Genomic DNA, 17,912 nt, shown 5'->3' with positions numbered 1-17,912 from the left:
CCCTGGGGAGGGACAGGGGTTACTGAGTGACAGTGTGAGGGAGCTGGATTAACATCAGGAGGGATACAGTCAATAACACAGGGCCCTGTGGGGGGAGAGGGGTTACTGAGTGACAGTGTGGGGGAGCTGGATTAACATCAGTAGGGATACAGTCAATAACAGGGCCTTGGCAGGGAGAGGGGTTACTGAGTGACAGTGTGAGGGAGCTGGATTAACATCATTCGGGATACAGTCAGGAACAGGGCTTTGGGGGGGAGAGGGGTTCCTGAGTGACAGTGTGAGGGAGCTGGATTAACATCAGTAGGGATACAGTCAGTAACACAGGGCACTGGGGGCGGAGAGGGGTTACTGAGTGACAGTGTGAGGGAGCTGGATTAACATCAGTCGGGATACAGTCAGTTACACAGGGCACTGCGGGGGGAGAGGGGTTACTGAGGGACAGTGTGAGGGAGCTGGATTAACATCAGTAGGGATACAGTCAGTTACACAGGGCACTGGGGGAGAGGGGTTACTGAGGGACAGTGTGAGGGAGCTGGATTAACATCAGTAGGGATACAGTCAGTAACACAGGGCCCTGGGGCGGGAGAGGGGTTACTGAGTGACAGTGTGAGGGAGCTGGATTAACATCAGTAGGGATACAGTCAGTAACACAGGGCACTGGGGGCGGAGAGGGGTTACTGAGGGACAGTGTGAGGGAGCTGGATGAACATCAGTAGGGATACAGTCAGTAACACAGGGCACTGGGGGGGAGAGGGGTTACTGAGGGACAGTGTGAGGGAGCTGGATGAACATCAGTAGGGATACAGTCAGTAACACAGGGCACTGGGAGGGGGGAGAGGCGTTACTGAGTGACAGTGTGAGGGAGCTGGATTAGCATCAGTAGGGATACAGTCAGTAACACAGGGCACTGGGGGAGAGGGGTTACTGAGTGACAGTGTGAGGGAGCTGGATTAACATCAGTCGGGATACAGTTAGTAACACAGGGCCCTGGGGGGGAGAGGGGTTACTGAGTGACAGTGTGAGGGAGCTGGATTAACATCAGTAGGGATACAGTCAGGAACACAGGGCACTGGGGGAGAGGGGTTACTGAGGGACAGTGTGGGGGAGGTGGATTAACATCAGTAGAGATACAGTCAGGAACACAGGGCCCTGGGGGGGAGAGGGGTTACTGAGTGACAGTGTGAGGGAGCTGGATTAACATCAGTAGGGATACAGTCAGGAACACAGGGCCCTGGGGCGGGAGAGGGTTTACTGAGTGACAGTGTGAGGGAGCTGGATTAACATCAGTAGGGATACAGTCAGTAACACAGGGCACTGGGGGAGAGGGGTTACTGAGGGACAGTGTGGGGGAGCTGGATTAACATCAGTAGGGATACAGTCAGTAACACAGGGCCCTGGGGGATAGAGGGGTTACTGAGGGACAGTGTGAGGGAGCTGGATTAACATCAGTAGGGATACAGTCAGTAACAGGGCACTGGGGGTGAGGGATACTGAGGGACAGTGTGGGGGAGCTGGATTAACATCAGTAGAGATACAGTCAGGAACACAGGGCACTGGGGGAGAGGGGTTACTGAGTGACAGTGTGAGGGAGCTGGATTAACATCAGTAGGGATACAGTCAGTAACACAGGGCCCTGGGTGGGGGGAAAAGGGGTTACTGAGGGACAGTGTGAGGGAGCTCGATTAACATCAGGAGGGATACAGTCAATAACACAGGGCACTGGGGGGGAGAGGGGTTACTGAGGGACAGTGTGAGGGAGCTGGATTAACATCAGTAGGGATACAGTCAGTAACACAGGGTACAGGGGGGAGAGGGGTTACTGAGGGACAGTGTGAGGGAGCTGGATTAACATCAGTAGGGATACAGTCAGCAACACAGGGCCCTGGGTGGGAGAGGGGTTACTGAGGGACAGTGTGAGGGAGCTGGATTAACATCAGTAGGGATACAGTCAGTAACACAGGGCCCTGGGGGGGAGAGGGGTTACTGAGGGACAGTGTGAGGGAGCTGGATTAACATCAGTAGGGATACAGTCAATAACACAGGGCCCTGGGGGGGAGAGGGGTTACTGAGGGACAGTGTGAGGGAGCTGGATTACCATCAGTAGGGATACAGTCAGTAACACAGGGCCCTGGGGGGGAGAGGGGTTACTGAGTGACAGTGTGAGGGAGTTGGATTAACGTCAGTAGGGATACAGACAGTAACACTGGGCCCTGGGGGGGCGATAAGGGGTTACTGAGTGACAGTGTGAGGGAGCTGGATTAACATCAGGAGGGAGACAGTCAATAACACAGGGCACTGGGGGGTAGAGGGGTTACTGAGGGACAGTGTGAGGGAGCTGGATTAACATCAGTAGGGATACAGTCAGTAACACAGGGCACTGGGGGACAGGGATACTGAGGGACAGTGTGGGGGAGCTGGATTAACATCAGTAGAGATACAGTCAGGAACACAGGGCACTGGGGGAGAGGGGTTACTGAGGGACAGTGTGAGGGAGCTGGATTAACATCAGTAGGGATACAGTCTGTAAAACAGGGCGCTGGGGGGAGAGGGGTTACTGAGTGACAGTGTGAGGGAGCTGGATTAACATCAGTAGGGATACAGTCAGTAACACAGGGCCTTGGGCGAGAGAGGGGTTACTGAGGGACAGTGTGAGGGAGCTGGATTAACATCAGTAGGGATACAGTCAGTAACACAGGGCACTGGGGGAGAGGGGTTACTGAGTGACAGTGTGAGGGAGCTGGATTAACATCAGTAGGGATACAGTCAGTAACGCAGGGCCCTGGGTGCGGAGAGGATTTACTGAGGGACAGTGTGAGGGAGCTGGATTAACATCAGTAGGGATACAGTCAGTAACACAGGGCACTGGGGTGGGAGAGGGGTTACTGAGGGATAGCGTGAGGGAGCTGCATTAACATCAGTAGGGATACAGTCAGTAACACAGGGCCCTGGGGTGGGGAGAGTGGTTACTGAGGGACAGTGTGAGGGAGCTGGATTAACATCAGTAGAGATACAGTCAGTAACACAGGGCCCTGGGGTGGGGAGGGGTTACTGAGGGACAGTGTGAGGGAGCTGGATTAACATCAGTAGGGATACAGTCAGTAACACAGGGCACTGGGGAGGAGAGGGGTTACTGAGGGACAGTGTGAGGGAGCTGGATTAACATCAGTAGGGATACAGTCAGTAACACAGGGCACTGGGGGGGAGAGGGGTTACTGAGTGGCAGTGTGAGGGAGCTGGATTAACATCAGTAGGGGTACAGTCAGTAACACAGGGCACTGGGGGGGAGTGGGGTTACTAAGGGACAGTGTGAGGGAGCTGGATTAACATCAGGAGGGATAAAGTCAGTAACACAGGGCCCTGGGGGGGAGAGGGGTTACTGAGGGACAGTGTGAGGGAGCTGGATTAACATCCGTAGGGATACAGTCAGTAACACAGGGCCCTGGGGGGGAGAGGGGTTACTGAGTGACAGTGTGAGGGAGCTGGATTAACATCCGTAGGGATACAGTCAGTAACACAGGGCACTGGGGGGAGAGGGGTTACTGAGTGACAGTGTGGGGGAGGGGGATTAACATCAGTAGGGATACAGTCAGTAACACAGGGCACTGGGGGGGAGAGAGGGGTTACTGAGGGACAGTGTGGGGGAGCTGGATTAACATCAGTAGGGATACAGTCAGTAACACAGGGCCCTCAGGGGGGAGAGGGGTTACTGAGTGACAGTGTGAGGGAGCTGGATCAACATCAGTAGAGATCCAGTCAGTAACACAGGGCACTGGGGGAGAGGGGTTACTGAGGGACAGTGTGGGGGAGCTGGATTAACATCAGTAGGGATACAGTCAGTAACACAGGGCTCTGGGAGGGAGAGGGGTTACTGAGGGACAGTGTGAGGGAGCTGGATTAACATCAGTAGGGATACAGTCAGTAACACAGGGCTCTGGGAGGGAGAGGGGTTACTGAGGGACAGTGTGAAGGAGCAGGATTAACATCAGTAGAGATACAGTCAGTAACACAGGGCACTGGGGAGAGGGGTTACTGAGTGACAGTGTGGGGGAGCAGGATTAACATCAGTAGGGATACAGTCAGCAACACAGGGCCCTGGGGGGGGGGGAGAGGGTTTACTGAGGGACAGTGTGAGGGAGCTGGATTAACATCAGGAGGGATACAGTCAGTAACACAGGGCACTGGGGGGGAGAGGGGTTACTGAGGGACAGTGTGGGGGAGCTGGATTAACATCAGTAGGGATACAGTCAGTAACACAGGGCCCTGGGGGGAGAGGGGTCCTGAGTGACAGTGTGAGGGAGCTGAATTAACATCAGTAGGGATACAGTCAGTAACACAGGGCCCTGGGGGGGAGAGGGGTTACTGAGTGACAGTGTGAGGGAGGGGGATTAACATCAGTAGGGATACAGTCAGTAACACAGGCGCTGGGGAGGAGTGGGGGTACTGAGTGACAGTGTGGGGGAGCTGGATTAACATCAGTAGGGATACAGTCAGTAACACACGGCCCTGGGGGGAGAGGGGTTACTGAGTGACAGTGTGAGGGAGCTGGATTAACATCAGTAGGGATACAGTCAGTAACACAGGGCACTGGGGTGGTAGAGGGGTTACTGAGGGACAGTGTGAGGGAGCTGGATTAACATCAGTAGGGATACAGTCAGTAACACAGGGCCCTGGAGGGGGGAGAGGGGTTACTGAGGGACAGTGTGAGGGAGCTGGATTAACATCAGTCGGGATCCAGTCAGTAACACAGGGCCTTGGGCGAGAGAGGGGTTACTGAGGGACAGTGTGAGGGAGCTGGATTAACATCAGTATGGATACAGTCAGTAACACAGGGCCCTGGGGTGAGAGGGGTCCTGAGTGACAGTGTGAGGGAGTTGGATTAACATCAGTAGGGATACAGTCAGTCACACAGGGCACTGGGGAGGAGAGGGGTTACTGAGTGACAGTGTGGGGGAGCTGGATTAACATCAGTAGGGATCCAGTCAGTAACACAGGGCCTTGGGCGAGAGAGGGGTTACTGAGGGACAGTGTGAGGAAGGTGGATTAACATCAGGAGGGATACAGTCAGTAACAGGGCCCTGGGGAGGGAGAGGGGTTACTGAGTGACAGTGTGGGGGAGCTGGATTAACATCAGTAGGGATACAGTCAGTAACACAGGGCACTGGGATGGAGAGGGGTTACTGAGGGACAGTGTGAGGGAGCTGGATTAACATCAGTAGGGATACAGTCAGTAACACAGGGCTCTGGGAGGGAGAGGGGTTACTGAGGGACAGTGTGAAGGAGCAGGATTAACATCAGTAGAGATACAGTCAGTAACACAGGGCTCTGGGAGGGAGAGGGGTTACTGAGGGACAGTGTGAGGGAGCTGGATTAACATCAGTAGGGATACAGTCAGTAACACAGGGCTCTGGGAGGGAGAGGGGTTACTGAGGGACAGTGTGAGGGAGCTGGATTAACATCAGTAGGGATACAGTCAGTAACACAGGGCACTGGGGAGAGGGGTTACTGAGTGACAGTGTGAGGGAGCTGGATTAACATCAGTAGGGATACAGTCAGCAACACAGTGCCCTGGGGGGGCGGAGAGGGTTTACTGAGGGACAGTGTGAGGAAGGGGGATTAACATCAGTAGGGATACAGTCAGGAACACAGGGCCCTGGGGGGGAGAGGGGTTACTGAGGGACAGTGTGAGGAAGGTGGATTAACATCAGTAGGGATACAGTCAGTAACACAGGGCCCTGGGGGGAGAGGGGTCCTGAGTGACAGTGTGAGGGAGCTGAATTAACATCAGTAGGGATACAGTCAGTAACACAGGGCGCTGGGGGGGGGAGGGGTTACTGAGTGACAGTGTGAGGGAGGGGGATTAACATCAGTAGGGATACAGTCAGTAACACAGGGCCCTGGGGGTAGAGGGGTTACTGAGTGACAGTGTGAGGGAGCTGGATTAACATCAGTAGGGATACAGTCAGTAACACAGGGCCCTCAGGGGGGAGAGGGGTTACTGAGTGACAGTGTGAGGGAGCTGGATCAACATCAGTAGAGATCCAGTCAGTAACACAGGGCCCTGGGGGGGAGAGGGGTTACTGAGTGACAGTGTGAGGGAGGGGGATTAACATCAGTAGGGATACAGTCAGTAACACAGGCGCTGGGGAGGAGTGGGGGTACTGAGTGACAGTGTGGGGGAGCTGGATTAACATCAGTGGGGATACAGTCAGTAACACAGGGCACTGGGGGGAGAGGGGTTACTGAGTGACAGTGTGAGGGAGCTGGATTAACATCAGTGGGGATACAGTCAGTAACACAGGGCCCTGGGGGGAGAGGGGTTACTGAGTGACAGTGTGAGGGAGCTGGATTAACATCAGTAGGGATACAGTCAGTAACACAGGGCACTGGGGTGGTAGAGGGGTTACTGAGGGACAGTGTGAGGGAGCTGGATTAACATCAGTAGGGATACAGTCAGTAACACAGGGCACTGGGGGGGAGAGGGGTTCCTGAGTGACAGTGTGAGGGAGCTGGATTAACATCAGTAGGGATACAGTCAGTAACACAGGGCACTGGGGGGGAGAGGGGTTACTGAGGGACAGTGTGAGGGAGCTGGATTAACATCAGTAGGGATACAGTCAGTAACACAGGGCCCTGGAGGGGGGAGAGGGGTTACTGAGGGACAGTGTGAGGGAGCTGGATTAACATCAGTAGGGATCCAGTCAGTAACACAGGGCCTTGGGCGAGAGAGGGGTTACTGAGGGACAGTGTGAGGGAGCTGGATTAACATCAGTAGGGATACAGTCAGTAACACAGGGCCCTGGGGTGAGAGGGGTCCTGAGTGACAGTGTGAGGGAGTTGGATTAACATCAGTCGGGATACAGTCAGTCACACAGGGCACTGGGGAGGAGAGGGGTTACTGAGGGACAGTGTGGGGGAGCTGGATTAACATCAGTAGGGATCCAGTCAGTAACACAGGGCCTTGGGCGAGAGAGGGGTTACTGAGGGACAGTGTGAGGAAGGTGGATTAACATCAGGAGGGATACAGTCAGTAACAGGGCCCTGGGGAGGGAGAGGGGTTACTGAGTGACAGTGTGGGGGAGCTGGATTAACATCAGTAGGGATACAGTCAGTAACACAGGGCTCTGGGAGGGAGAGGGGTTACTGAGGGACAGTGTGAGGGAGCTGGATTAACATCAGTAGGGATACAGTCAGTAACACAGGGCACTGGGGAGAGGGGTTACTGAGTGACAGTGTGGGGGAGCAGGATTAACATCAGTAGGGATACAGTCAGCAACACAGGGCCCGGGGGGGGGGGGAGAGGGTTTATTGAGGGACAGTGTGAGGGAGCTGGATTAACATCAGTAGAGATACAGTCAGTAACACAGGGCACTGGGGGGAGAGGGGTTACTGAGTGACAGTGTGAGGGAGCTGGATTAACATCAGTAGGGATACAGTCAGTAACACAGGGCCCTGGGGGGAGAGGGGTTACTGAGTGACAGTGTGAGGGAGCTGGATTAACATCAGTAGGGATACAGTCAGTAACACAGGGCCCTGGGGGGAGAGGGGTTACTGAGTGACAGTGTGAGGGAGCTGGATTAACATCAGTAGGGATACAGTCAGTAACACAGGGCCCTGGGGGGAGAGGGGTTACTGAGTGACAGTGTGAGGGAGCTGGATTAACATCAGTAGGGATACAGTCAGTAACACAGGGCCCTGGGGGGAGAGGGGTTACTGAGTGACAGTGTGGGGGAGCAGGATTAACATCAGTAGGGATACAGTCAGCAACACAGGGCCCGGGGGGGGGGGAGAGGGTTTATTGAGGGACAGTGTGAGGAAGGGGGATTAACATCAGTAGAGATACAGTCAGTAACACAGGGCACTGGGGGGGGGGAGAGGGGTTACTGAGTGACAGTGTGAGGAAGGGGGATTAACATCAGTAGAGATACAGTCAGTAACACAGGGCCCTGGGGGGGGAGAGGGGTTACTGAGTGACAGTGTGAGGGAGCTGGATTAACATCAGTAGGGATACAGTCAGTAACACAGGGCCCTGGGGGGAGAGGGGTTACTGAGTGACAGTGTGAGGGAGCTGGATTAACATCAGTAGGGATACAGTCAGTAACACAGGGCCCTGGGGGGAGAGGGGTTACTGAGTGACAGTGTGAGGGAGCTGGATTAACATCAGTAGGGATACAGTCAGTAACACAGGGCCCTGGGGGGAGAGGGGTTACTGAGTGACAGTGTGAGGGAGCTGGATTAACATCAGTAGGGATACAGTCAGTAACACAGGGCACTGGGGTGGTAGAGGGGTTACTAAGGGACAGTGTGAGGGAGCTGGATTAACATCAGTCGGGATACAGTCAGTAACACAGGGCCCTGGAGGGGGGAGAGGGGTTACTGAGGGACAGTGTGAGGGAGCTGGATTAACATCAGTAGGATCCAGTCAGTAACACAGGGCCTTGGGCGAGAGAGGGGTTACTGAGGGACAGTGTGAGGAAGGTGGATTAACATCAGGAGGGATCCAGTCAGTAACAGGGCCTTGGGGGGGGAGAGGGGTTACTGAGGGACAGTGTGAGGGTGATGGATTAACATCAGTAGGGATACAGTCAGTAACACAGGGCCCTGGGGGGAGAGGGGTCCTGAGTGACAGTGTGAGGGAGCTGAATTAACATCAGTAGGGATACAGTCAGTAACACAGGGCGCTGGGGGGGGGAGGGGTTACTGAGTGACAGTGTGAGGGAGCTGGATTAACATCAGTCGGGATACAGTTAGTAACACAGGGCCCTGGGGGGGAGAGGGGTTACTGAGTGACAGTGTGAGGGAGCTGGATTAACATCAGTCGGGATACAGTCAGTAACACAGGGCCCTGGGGGTAGAGGGGTTACTGAGTGACAGTGTGAGGGAGCTGGATTAACATCAGTAGGGATACAGTCAGTAACACAGGGCCCTCAGGGGGGAGAGGGGTTACTGAGTGACAGTGTGAGGGAGCTGGATCAACATCAGTAGAGATCCAGTCAGTAACACAGGGCCCTGGGGGGGAGAGGGGTTACTGAGTGACAGTGTGAGGGAGGGGGATTAACATCAGTAGGGATACAGTCAGTAACACAGGCGCTGGGGAGGAGTGGGGGTACTGAGTGACAGTGTGGGGGAGCTGGATTAACATCAGGAGGGATACAGTCAGTAACACAGGGCACTGGGGTGGTAGAGGGGTTACTGAGGGACAGTGTGAGGGAGCTGGATTAACATCAGTAGGGATACAGTCAGTAACACAGGGCACTGGGGGGGAGAGGGGTTCCTGAGTGACAGTGTGAGGGAGCTGGATTAACATCAGTAGGGATACAGTCAGTAACACAGGGCACTGGGGGGGAGAGGGGTTACTGAGGGACAGTGTGAGGGAGCTGGATTAACATCAGTAGGGATACAGTCAGTAACACAGGGCCCTGGAGGGGGGAGAGGGGTTACTGAGGGACAGTGTGAGGGAGCTGGATTAACATCAGTAGGGATCCAGTCAGTAACACAGGGCCTTGGGCGAGAGAGGGGTTACTGAGGGACAGTGTGAGGGAGCTGGATTAACATCAGTAGGGATACAGTCAGTAACACAGGGCCCTGGGGTGAGAGGGGTCCTGAGTGACAGTGTGAGGGAGTTGGATTAACATCAGTCGGGATACAGTCAGTCACACAGGGCACTGGGGAGGAGAGGGGTTACTGAGGGACAGTGTGGGGGAGCTGGATTAACATCAGTAGGGATCCAGTCAGTAACACAGGGCCTTGGGCGAGAGAGGGGTTACTGAGGGACAGTGTGAGGAAGGTGGATTAACATCAGGAGGGATACAGTCAGTAACAGGGCCCTGGGGAGGGAGAGGGGTGACTGAGTGACAGTGTGGGGGAGCTGGATTAACATCAGTAGGGATACAGTCAGTAACACAGGGCCCTGGAGGGGGGAGAGGGGTTACTGAGGGACAGTGTGAGGGAGCTGGATTAACATCAGTCGGGATCCAGTCAGTAACACAGGGCCTTGGGCGAGAGAGGGGTTACTGAGGGACAGTGTGAGGGAGCTGGATTAACATCAGTATGGATACAGTCAGTAACACAGGGCCCTGGGGTGAGAGGGGTCCTGAGTGACAGTGTGAGGGAGTTGGATTAACATCAGTAGGGATACAGTCAGTCACACAGGGCACTGGGGAGGAGAGGGGTTACTGAGTGACAGTGTGGGGGAGCTGGATTAACATCAGTAGGGATCCAGTCAGTAACACAGGGCCTTGGGCGAGAGAGGGGTTACTGAGGGACAGTGTGAGGAAGGTGGATTAACATCAGGAGGGATACAGTCAGTAACAGGGCCCTGGGGAGGGAGAGGGGTTACTGAGTGACAGTGTGGGGGAGCTGGATTAACATCAGTAGGGATACAGTCAGTAACACAGGGCACTGGGATGGAGAGGGGTTACTGAGGGACAGTGTGAGGGAGCTGGATTAACATCAGTAGGGATACAGTCAGTAACACAGGGCTCTGGGAGGGAGAGGGGTTACTGAGGGACAGTGTGAAGGAGCAGGATTAACATCAGTAGAGATACAGTCAGTAACACAGGGCTCTGGGAGGGAGAGGGGTTACTGAGGGACAGTGTGAGGGAGCTGGATTAACATCAGTAGGGATACAGTCAGTAACACAGGGCTCTGGGAGGGAGAGGGGTTACTGAGGGACAGTGTGAGGGAGCTGGATTAACATCAGTAGGGATACAGTCAGTAACACAGGGCACTGGGGAGAGGGGTTACTGAGTGACAGTGTGAGGGAGCTGGATTAACATCAGTAGGGATACAGTCAGCAACACAGTGCCCTGGGGGGGCGGAGAGGGTTTACTGAGGGACAGTGTGAGGAAGGGGGATTAACATCAGTAGGGATACAGTCAGGAACACAGGGCCCTGGGGGGGAGAGGGGTTACTGAGGGACAGTGTGAGGAAGGTGGATTAACATCAGTAGGGATACAGTCAGTAACACAGGGCCCTGGGGGGAGAGGGGTCCTGAGTGACAGTGTGAGGGAGCTGAATTAACATCAGTAGGGATACAGTCAGTAACACAGGGCGCTGGGGGGGGGAGGGGTTACTGAGTGACAGTGTGAGGGAGCTGGATTAACATCAGTCGGGATACAGTTAGTAACACAGGGCCCTGGGGGGGAGAGGGGTTACTGAGTGACAGTGTGAGGGAGCTGGATTAACATCAGTCGGGATACAGTCAGTAACACAGGGCCCTGGGGGTAGAGGGGTTACTGAGTGACAGTGTGAGGGAGCTGGATTAACATCAGTAGGGATACAGTCAGTAACACAGGGCCCTCAGGGGGGAGAGGGGTTACTGAGTGACAGTGTGAGGGAGCTGGATCAACATCAGTAGAGATCCAGTCAGTAACACAGGGCCCTGGGGGGGAGAGGGGTTACTGAGTGACAGTGTGAGGGAGGGGGATTAACATCAGTAGGGATACAGTCAGTAACACAGGCGCTGGGGAGGAGTGGGGGTACTGAGTGACAGTGTGGGGGAGCTGGATTAACATCAGTGGGGATACAGTCAGTAACACAGGGCACTGGGGGGAGAGGGGTTACTGAGTGACAGTGTGAGGGAGCTGGATTAACATCAGTGGGGATACAGTCAGTAACACAGGGCCCTGGGGGGAGAGGGGTTACTGAGTGACAGTGTGAGGGAGCTGGATTAACATCAGTAGGGATACAGTCAGTAACACAGGGCACTGGGGTGGTAGAGGGGTTACTGAGGGATAGTGTGAGGGAGCTGGATTAACATCAGTAGGGATACAGTCAGTAACACAGGGCACTGGGGGGGAGAGGGGTTCCTGAGTGACAGTGTGAGGGAGCTGGATTAACATCAGTAGGGATACAGTCAGTAACACAGGGCACTGGGGGGGAGAGGGGTTACTGAGGGACAGTGTGAGGGAGCTGGATTAACATCAGTAGGGATACAGTCAGTAACACAGGGCCCTGGAGGGGGGAGAGGGGTTACTGAGGGACAGTGTGAGGGAGCTGGATTAACATCAGTAGGGATCCAGTCAGTAACACAGGGCCTTGGGCGAGAGAGGGGTTACTGAGGGACAGTGTGAGGGAGCTGGATTAACATCAGTAGGGATACAGTCAGTAACACAGGGCCCTGGGGTGAGAGGGGTCCTGAGTGACAGTGTGAGGGAGTTGGATTAACATCAGTCGGGATACAGTCAGTCACACAGGGCACTGGGGAGGAGAGGGGTTACTGAGGGACAGTGTGGGGGAGCTGGATTAACATCAGTAGGGATCCAGTCAGTAACACAGGGCCTTGGGCGAGAGAGGGGTTACTGAGGGACAGTGTGAGGAAGGTGGATTAACATCAGGAGGGATACAGTCAGTAACAGGGCCCTGGGGAGGGAGAGGGGTTACTGAGTGACAGTGTGGGGGAGCTGGATTAACATCAGTAGGGATACAGTCAGTAACACAGGGCTCTGGGAGGGAGAGGGGTTACTGAGGGACAGTGTGAGGGAGCTGGATTAACATCAGTAGGGATACAGTCAGTAACACAGGGCACTGGGGAGAGGGGTTACTGAGTGACAGTGTGGGGGAGCAGGATTAACATCAGTAGGGATACAGTCAGCAACACAGGGCCCGGGGGGGGGGGGAGAGGGTTTATTGAGGGACAGTGTGAGGAAGGGGGATTAACATCAGTAGAGATACAGTCAGTAACACAGGGCACTGGGGGGGGGGAGAGGGGTTACTGAGTGACAGTGTGAGGAAGGGGGATTAACATCAGTAGAGATACAGTCAGTAACACAGGGCACTGGGGGGAGAGGGGTTACTGAGTGACAGTGTGAGGGAGCTGGATTAACATCAGTAGGGATACAGTCAGTAACACAGGGCCCTGGGGGGAGAGGGGTTACTGAGTGACAGTGTGAGGGAGCTGGATTAACATCAGTAGGGATACAGTCAGTAACACAGGGCCCTGGGGGGAGAGGGGTTACTGAGTGACAGTGTGAGGGAGCTGGATTAACATCAGTAGGGATACAGTCAGTAACACAGGGCCCTGGGGGGAGAGGGGTTACTGAGTGACAGTGTGAGGGAGCTGGATTAACATCAGTAGGGATACAGTCAGTAACACAGGGCCCTGGGGGGAGAGGGGTTACTGAGTGACAGTGTGGGGGAGCTGGATTAACATCAGTAGGGATACAGTCAGCAACACAGGGCCCGGGGGGGGGGGAGAGGGTTTATTGAGGGACAGTGTGAGGAAGGGGGATTAACATCAGTAGAGATACAGTCAGTAACACAGGGCACTGGGGGGGGGGAGAGGGGTTACTGAGTGACAGTGTGAGGAAGGGGGATTAACATCAGTAGAGATACAGTCAGTAACACAGGGCACTGGGGGGAGAGGGGTTACTGAGTGACAGTGTGAGGGAGCTGGATTAACATCAGTAGGGATACAGTCAGTAACACAGGGCCCTGGGGGGAGAGGGGTTACTGAGTGACAGTGTGAGGGAGCTGGATTAACATCAGTAGGGATACAGTCAGTAACACAGGGCCCTGGGGGGAGAGGGGTTACTGAGTGACAGTGTGAGGGAGCTGGATTAACATCAGTAGGGATACAGTCAGTAACACAGGGCCCTGGGGGGAGAGGGGTTACTGAGTGACAGTGTGAGGGAGCTGGATTAACATCAGTAGGGATACAGTCAGTAACACAGGGCACTGGGGTGGTAGAGGGGTTACTAAGGGACAGTGTGAGGGAGCTGGATTAACATCAGTCGGGATACAGTCAGTAACACAGGGCCCTGGAGGGGGGAGAGGGGTTACTGAGGGACAGTGTGAGGGAGCTGGATTAACATCAGTAGGATCCAGTCAGTAACACAGGGCCTTGGGCGAGAGAGGGGTTACTGAGGGACAGTGTGAGGAAGGTGGATTAACATCAGGAGGGATCCAGTCAGTAACAGGGCCTTGGGGGGGGAGAGGGGTTACTGAGGGACAGTGTGAGGGTGATGGATTAACATCAGTAGGGATACAGTCAGTAACACAGGGCCCTGGGGGGAGAGGGGTCCTGAGTGACAGTGTGAGGGAGCTGAATTAACATCAGTAGGGATACAGTCAGTAACACAGGGCGCTGGGGGGGGGGAGGGGTTACTGAGTGACAGTGTGAGGGAGCTGGATTAACATCAGTCGGGATACAGTTAGTAACACAGGGCCCTGGGGGGGAGAGGGGTTACTGAGTGACAGTGTGAGGGAGCTGGATTAACATCAGTCGGGATACAGTCAGTAACACAGGGCCCTGGGGGTAGAGGGGTTACTGAGTGACAGTGTGAGGGAGCTGGATTAACATCAGTAGGGATACAGTCAGTAACACAGGGCCCTCAGGGGGGAGAGGGGTTACTGAGTGACAGTGTGAGGGAGCTGGATCAACATCAGTAGAGATCCAGTCAGTAACACAGGGCCCTGGGGGGGAGAGGGGTTACTGAGTGACAGTGTGAGGGAGGGGGATTAACATCAGTAGGGATACAGTCAGTAACACAGGCGCTGGGGAGGAGTGGGGGTACTGAGTGACAGTGTGGGGGAGCTGGATTAACATCAGTAGGGATACAGTCAGTAACACAGGGCACTGGGGTGGTAGAGGGGTTACTGAGGGACAGTGTGAGGGAGCTGGATTAACATCAGTAGGGATACAGTCAGTAACACAGGGCACTGGGGGGGAGAGGGGTTCCTGAGTGACAGTGTGAGGGAGCTGGATTAACATCAGTAGGGATACAGTCAGTAACACAGGGCACTGGGGGGGAGAGGGGTTACTGAGGGACAGTGTGAGGGAGCTGGATTAACATCAGTAGGGATACAGTCAGTAACACAGGGCCCTGGAGGGGGGAGAGGGGTTACTGAGGGACAGTGTGAGGGAGCTGGATTAACATCAGTAGGGATCCAGTCAGTAACACAGGGCCTTGGGCGAGAGAGGGGTTACTGAGGGACAGTGTGAGGGAGCTGGATTAACATCAGTAGGGATACAGTCAGTAACACAGGGCCCTGGGGTGAGAGGGGTCCTGAGTGACAGTGTGAGGGAGTTGGATTAACATCAGTCGGGATACAGTCAGTCACACAGGGCACTGGGGAGGAGAGGGGTTACTGAGGGACAGTGTGGGGGAGCTGGATTAACATCAGTAGGGATCCAGTCAGTAACACAGGGCCTTGGGCGAGAGAGGGGTTACTGAGGGACAGTGTGAGGAAGGGGGATTAACATCAGGAGGGATACAGTCAGTCACACAGGGCACTGGGGAGGAGAGGGGTTACTGAGGGACAGTGTGAGGGAGCTGGATTAACATCAGTAGGGATACAGTCAGTAACACAGGGCACTGGGGAGAGGGGTTACTGAGTGACAGTGTGGGGGAGCAGGATTAACATCAGTAGGGATACAGTCAGCAACACAGGGCCCGGGGGGGGGGAGAGGGTTTATTGAGGGACAGTGTGAGGAAGGGGGATTAACATCAGTAGAGATACAGTCAGTAACACAGGGCACTGGGGGGGGGGAGAGGGGTTACTGAGTGACAGTGTGAGGGAGCTGGATTAACATCAGTAGGGATACAGTCAGTAACACAGGGCACTGGGGTGGTAGAGGGGTTACTGAGGGACAGTGTGAGGGAGCTGGATTAACATCAGTAGGGATACAGTCAGTAACACAGGGCCTTGGGCGAGAGAGGGGTTACTGAGGGACAGTGTGAGGGAGCTGGATTAACATCAGTATGGATACAGTCAGTAACACAGGGCCTTGGGCGAGAGAGGGGTTACTGAGGGACAGTGTGAGGGAGGGGGATTAACATCAGTAGGGATACAGTCAGTAACACAGGGCCCTGGGGGGGGAGAGGGGTTACTGAGGGACAGTGTGAGGGAGCTGGATTAACATCAGGAGGGATACAGTCAGTAACAGGGCCTTGGGGGGGGAGAGGGGTTACTGAGGGACAGTGTGAGGGAGATGGATTAACATCAGTAGGGATACAGTCAGTAACACAGGGCCCTGGGGGGAGAGGGGTCCTGAGTGACAGTGTGAGGGAGCTGGATTAACATCAGTAGGGATACAGTCAGTAACACAGGGCGCTGGGGGGGGGAGGGGTTACTGAGTGACAGTGTGAGGGAGCTGGATTAACATCAGTCGGGATACAGTTAGTAACACAGGGCCCTGGGGGGGAGAGGAGTTACTGAGTGACAGTGTGAGGGAGCTGGATTAACATCAGTCGGGATACAGTCAGTAACACAGGGCCCTGGGGGGGAGAGGGGTTACTGAGTGACAGTGTGAGGGAGCTGGATTAACATCAGTAGGGATACAGTCAGTAACACAGGGCCCTGGGGTGGGGAGAGGGGTTACTGAGGGACAGTGTGAGGGAGCTGGATTAACATCAGTAGGGATACAGTCAGTAACACAGGGCCCTGGGGGGGGAGAGGGGTTACTGAGTGACAGTGTGGGGGAGGTGGATTAACATCAGGAGGGACACAGTCAGTAACACAGGGCACTGGGGGAGAGGGGTTACTGAGGGACAGTGTGAGGGAGCTGCATTAACATCAGTAGGGATACACTCAGTAAAACAGGGCCCTGGGGGGGGGAGAGGGGTTACTGAGGGACAGTGTGGGGGAGCTGGATTAACATCAGTAGGGATACAGTCAGTAACACAGGGCCCTCAGGGGGGAGAGGGGTTACTGAGTGACATTGTGAGGGAGCTGGATCAACATCAGTAGAGATCCAGTCAGTAACACAGGGCCCTGGCGGGGGGAGGGGTTACTGAGGGACAGTGTGAGGGAGGGGGATTAACATCAGTAGGGATACAGTCAGTAACACAGGGCACTGGGGGGGCGTGGGGTTACTAAGGGACAGTGTGAGGGAGCTGGAATAACATCAGTAGGGATACAGTCAGTAACACAGGGCACTGCGGGGGAGAGGGGTTACTGAGGGACAGTGTGAGGGAGCTGGATTAACATCAGTAAGGATACAGTCAGAAACACAGGGCACTGGCGGGGAGAGGGGTTACTGAGTGACAGTCTGAGGGAGCTGGATTAACATCAATAGGGATACAGTCAGTAACACAGGGCCCTTCGGGGGGAGAGGGGTTACTGAGGGACAGTGTGAGGGAGCTGGATTAACATCAGTAGGGATACAGTCAGTAACACAGGGCCCTGGGGGGGAGAGGGGTTACTGAGTGACAGTGTGAGGGAGCTGGATTAACATCAGTAGGGATACAGTCAGGAACACAGTTCCCTGGGTGGGGAGAGGCGTTACTGAGTGACAGTGCGGCGGAGCTGGGTTAACATCATTAGGGATACAGTCAGTAACACAGGGCCCTAGGGGGGGAGAGGGATTACTGAGTGACAGTGTGAGGGAGCTGGATTAACATCAGTAGGGATACAGTCAGTAACACAGGGCCCTGGGGGGGAGAGGGGTTACTGAGTGACAGTGTGACGGAGCTGGATTAACATCAGTAGGGATACAGTCAGTAACACAGGGCACTGTGGGATAGAGGGGTTACTGAGTGACAGTGTGAGGGAGCTGGATTAACATCAGTAGGGATACAGTCAGTAACACAGGGCATTGGGGGGGAGAGGCGTTACTGAGTAACAGTGCGGGGGAGCTGCGTTAACATCATTAGGGATACAGTCAGTAACACAGGGCCCTAGGGGGGGAGAGGGGTTACTGAGTGACAGTGTGAGGGAGCTGGATTAACATCAGTAGAGATACACTCAGTAGCACAGGGCATTGGGGGATAGAGGGGTTACTGAGGGACAGCGTGAGGGACATGGATTAACATCAGTAGGGATACAGCCAGTAACACAGGGCCCTGGGGGGGAGAGGGGTTACTGAGTGACAGTGTGAGGGAGCTGGATTAACATCAGTAGGGATATAGTCAGTAACACATGGCCCTGGAGGGGAGAGGGGTTACTGAGTGACAGTGTGTGGGAGCTGGATT

Source organism: Chiloscyllium punctatum, chromosome 50 (genome assembly GCF_047496795.1).
Source record: "Chiloscyllium punctatum isolate Juve2018m chromosome 50, sChiPun1.3, whole genome shotgun sequence".
NCBI classification, from domain to species: domain Eukaryota; kingdom Metazoa; phylum Chordata; class Chondrichthyes; order Orectolobiformes; family Hemiscylliidae; genus Chiloscyllium; species Chiloscyllium punctatum.
This window is presented reverse-complemented; position numbering follows the sequence as displayed.